This window comes from Prionailurus bengalensis, chromosome D4, assembly GCF_016509475.1.
Source record: "Prionailurus bengalensis isolate Pbe53 chromosome D4, Fcat_Pben_1.1_paternal_pri, whole genome shotgun sequence".
Lineage (NCBI taxonomy): Eukaryota > Metazoa > Chordata > Mammalia > Carnivora > Felidae > Prionailurus > Prionailurus bengalensis.
This window is the reverse complement of record NC_057359.1, coordinates 4,941,713-4,946,298: the sequence shown is the minus strand read 5'-3', so window position 1 is coordinate 4,946,298 and position 4,586 is coordinate 4,941,713. Positions and strand designations below refer to the sequence as shown.

At 47.2% G+C, this 4,586-nt stretch overlaps 1 pseudogene; it reads right to left on the bottom strand.

Annotated features, from left to right (window-relative positions):
* Positions 1–216: 216 nt before the first annotated feature.
* On the bottom strand, positions 217–313 carry LOC122475489 (annotated as a pseudogene).
* Positions 314–4,586: the final 4,273 nt, after the last annotated feature.

Genomic DNA, 4,586 nt, shown 5'->3' with positions numbered 1-4,586 from the left:
TTTTTTTTTAATTTAAAAATAGAACTGCCTTAACACCCAGCAGTTGACTACTAGGTATTTATCCAAGAGATACAGGTATGCTGTCCCACGTCTTACCCTTACTATCGCTGGTATTTTCTTTATGAATTTTGGAGCAGGAAGCAACGTGGCTTCCAAAACGTCTTAGCCTGTAGCTGTGCTACCATTTGTTTTTGTTGTTCTTCTTGTTTGTTTAGAAAAAATATGGAGCCTTTCATGAATGTGTGTGTCATCCTCGGGCAGGGACCACGCTGATCTTCTCTGTGTCGAAGATATATGTTGCCGAAGTGAGCACTGTGCTAATATATTTGGACTTTATTACCCGTTTCAGACCTTTCAGGGACTCCTTGTCTCCTTAGAATGTCATCGAACTCTCACAGAACCAGGCCCACCGGTCTCTCTGGTCCCTCTGTCCACCATCCTTCCCAGAAATCCTATGCTCGGCCCCCGGAAGCACCTCCGGGCACACCAGCTGCCTGGTGTCCTGTTTTGCTCTCTCACCACTCCCCTGTCTTTGTGTCCTCTTTCCTGAAATGCCTCTTCCACCTGGGCCCTCCCACTGCATCCTTCACGACCACGTTCAAGATGCCTTCCCCAACTCCTGGTCAGAACGAGTGGCCACCCCTTCAGGGGCCCTCAGAACATCTCCGGCCGCTCTGCGACCTTCCTTGGCACATTGTCTGCTCCTGAAGCCCCGCTTTCCCTTTGTTACCACTTTTCATCATCTCAGCACCTGACACGGGTCGGGCAAGGGGCAGACACTCGTTAAATTGGCACTAAATGCAGCAATAAGAGAAGAAAGGGACACGAATGTGGTCACGGATCCCTCCTACGATTGTATATTTCGCGCTCAATCAAAACAGCTCTTTCCCGTCTCTTCTCACCCCGTGAAAGGACGTAGACTCCCTGCTCAGCTCATCTTTGGCCTCGTTCTTAATTGGCGTCAAAGACCCTGAATGGTGCTGTTGGTCCCCGACTCAGAATAGCATCTCTGTGCCTGTCACTCGCTAGTAACTCTCTGATGGTTCTGAGTTGGCCTGAGTCACAACCCGAGCTGGAACTTTGCAAGAACATTGTAAAAACCTAATGGGGCTGGGGGGCGGGGGGGATGGGGGGTGGTGGAATACACCTTAAAATAGCTTTGATTTTTTTTTTTTTTAGAAGAACGTGGTACCCACAGCAGAGTCAATTCACAACTGGCATGAACAACACATCAAGAGTCTGTGAACTGAAGGCAGGAAAAACTGGATAAGCCATCCCAACCCCAAACGTCCAAAATGAATGATACCGCGATGTGACACACGACCCCAGCGTGTTTGAATACGCTCCGACTCTATGCAAAGAAATAATGGTCCTTTGTCATTTCAGACAGAACTAAATCTCGGAGGATTATGCATTAGCATGTTTCTGTTCTTGTGTTGCCTGTGATGGAAATAATATACCCCGAATTCACAACGAGTTAGAGAAAAAATCCAGTCGACACGATCGCCTTATTCTCCCTCTTTAAAAATACGTCATCTATGAGTGTGCTTGCGGCAGATGAAACAAAGGCAAAAATCCAGACCACCTACGTGATAGATGAGACGTTACCCACAATGGATAAATAGCCTCTGTTTCAGAGCTAAGTCACTCAAAGGGCACTAATTAGGAGTTTAATAAACGTCACGGCCAACTGCATTTGTTTTCTATTGACAAGCATCATTCACACACTGAGTGGCTAACACAGCATTCATTGGTTACCTTAGCTTTGTAGGTCAGGTGCTCAGGAGGGCTTGACTGGGCTCTGCGCTGGGTCTCATGGGCTGAAATCAAGGTATTGGTGGAAAAGTGCTTACCCCGAAGCGTAAGAAACAGTTGGCCTCCAGGCTTATTCAGATCCTTGGCAGAATCCGCTTCCTTGTGGTTGCGGGCCTGGGGTCACCAATACCTCGCTGGCTGCCATCTGGAGGTCACCCATATTCCTTCTCGCCCGGCATCCTCCACGTACAAGGCCAGCGATGGTGAGTCGAATCCTTCCATTGCTTGGAATCTCTGACTTTTTTTTTTTTTTTTTTTGCCTTTCTCTTCTGCAGAGAAAGTTCTCTGCCTTCGAGGGCTCGTGTGATTGCACGAGACCAACCCAGATAATTTCCGTGTCTTCAGGTCAAGTGTGCCTTACGGCATGATCACACGGGGTTATGTCACCGTGCTCAGGATTCCGGGGCTTAATGTGGAACCCAGGAGCCCTTCCCAGACCCACGTCAGAATCACAGAATACCAGCACTGAAGGGGAGCTTGGAAAACACAGGTTTAGCTTTTCAACTGAAGCATAAATCCTGCACGTGGGGAGATCTTTCGTCTAAATACATCTGGTGTTAGAAAATACACTATCTCACTTTTTGACTGATCCGATGAGGAAAAAGCAAGAGACACTATGATGACACTTGCTCCCAACAATTTTTCATTTTCCAAATCGAAGGAATCTAATTTTCTTTTCTGACACGTAGCAGTGTTACACTTTTTTCTATGTTTTCATGATCCCGTTTCTTTGTTCCTAGACCATTCGCTGTGTCATTTCATCGTAGAAACACCCAACGTCTCTTGTGTTTTTAAAAAATGTTTGTTTATTCTTGAGAGAGAGCGCAACAGAGCATGAGTGGGGCAGGGGTGGAGCAAGAGAGACACACAGAATCCGAAGCCGGCTGCAGGCTCCGAGCTGTCAGCACAGAGCCCGACGTGGGGCTGGAACCCACGAACCGTGAGATCATGACCCGAGCCGAAGTCGGATGCTCAACCGACTGAGCCCCCCGGGCGCCCCACACCCAACACCTCTTGTAAAATACAGCTGATGAGGAATCCAGTCCTCTAACGGTGGCCTCATTCCATCGAGTTTATAGACGTTTATCCAAGTGTTTTTATCCTGCTCCAAAGATGTCTTTCCTTTGGAAATCGTTCTTACCCCCATTTCAGACTCATGCATTCTCGTGAGAAACTAGTTTTGTGAATAGGCTTCTAGACGTTTGGAAAGTCCACTAAAAACCGAAAGCAGAAAAAGTATAAGTTTTTTGCAAATGGCTTCCTGTGCTCATTACCCCACGATTGCCACTACGTGAAGGATCGTTGAATACTCTAGAACGCATTTAAAATACCGCAAGAGCTCCCAAAACTTTGGGCTCCTTGGAGACGCTTAAAAGCAAACACACACAAGTAAACAAGTGCAAAGTGAAATGTTGCATGGAGAATTCTGCGAGCACAGGTGCACCAGTGGGTAAACATCGGAATATCCAGCCATCCGGAAGTCCCGGAGTGAGATTTCATGGCCCAACGCCCCGCCGCTGAGCGGGCAGTGCTGTGCTGGGTGGAGTGGGTTCCTGCGGGCTTGGGGATTTCTCAAAGCAAGAAAAAACTGACAAAAAGAAAAGGTCTGACTACTGCTGAAGATTTAATAATTCAGGCTGTTTAAAAGCTTTCGGCACGTTTTATGATTTTTGTCTCTTTGTTCACTTTGGTCACGAGCAATCTTAAAGTTCATCAGAAATATTTGTGTCCGTTAAATTACGAGTTGCAGGGGCGCCTGGGTGGCGCAGTCGGTTAAGCGTCCGACTTCAGCCAGGTCACGATCTCGCGGTCCGTGAGTTCGAGCCCCGCGTCAGGCTCTGGGCTGATGGCTCGGAGCCTGGAGCCTGTTTCCGATTCTGTGTCTCCCTCTCTCTCTGCCCCTCTCCTGTTCATTCTCTGTCTCTCTCTGTCCCAAAAATAAATAAACGTTGAAAAAAAAATTAAAAAATAATAATAATAAAAAATAAATTACGAGTTGCAATACCCCAGGGTAAAGACAGCTCTCTGGTGGCAAAGCCGTGATCTCCAGCCTGGCAGCTTGCTGGTCTGGTTGTTTTCTTTTCATTTTGGTTATTCGGTCAAACACTGGGTTATCTCCCTTTCCGGACACATTTACTCTTCGGAGAATAGCGACGACCTATCATTGCCATGCTGGAAATGATGACAACTCATTAATGTCAGTGCTCTCTGAACTTGGAAAGCACAGCCTGGTTTTGCCTGGGTGGCTGAGTCAGTTAAGTATCTGACTTTGACTCAGGTGGCTTTGCTCTCATGGTTCATGAGTTCAAGCCCCACACTGGGCTCTCTGCGGTCAGTTCAGAGCCCATGTTGGATCCTCTGTCTCCCTCTCTCTCTCAAAAATAAATGAACATTCAAAAAATGGGGGGGGGGAAGGCACCTGGGTGGCCCAGTTGGTTAAGCATCAACTCTTGGTTTCGACTCAGGTCGTGATCTCATGGTTTGTGGGTTCCAGCCCCTCATCAGGCTCTGCACTGAGGACAGAGCCTGCTTGGGGTTCTCGCTCTCCCTCTCTCTTTGCTCTTTCCCCTCTTGTGCTGTCTCTGTCTCTCTCAAAATAAATAAATAAACTCAAAAAAAAAGAGAATATTAGGGAAAAAAGCACAGCCCATTTTCTTTTGGCAAAATCCACATAGCACTTAAATGATTTTCACCAGAAATGCCCGAACCCGTTTCTGAAATGGGTAGGGTTCTTTTCCCTTTATGTCTCTTGATGGCTCCATCTAAATGGG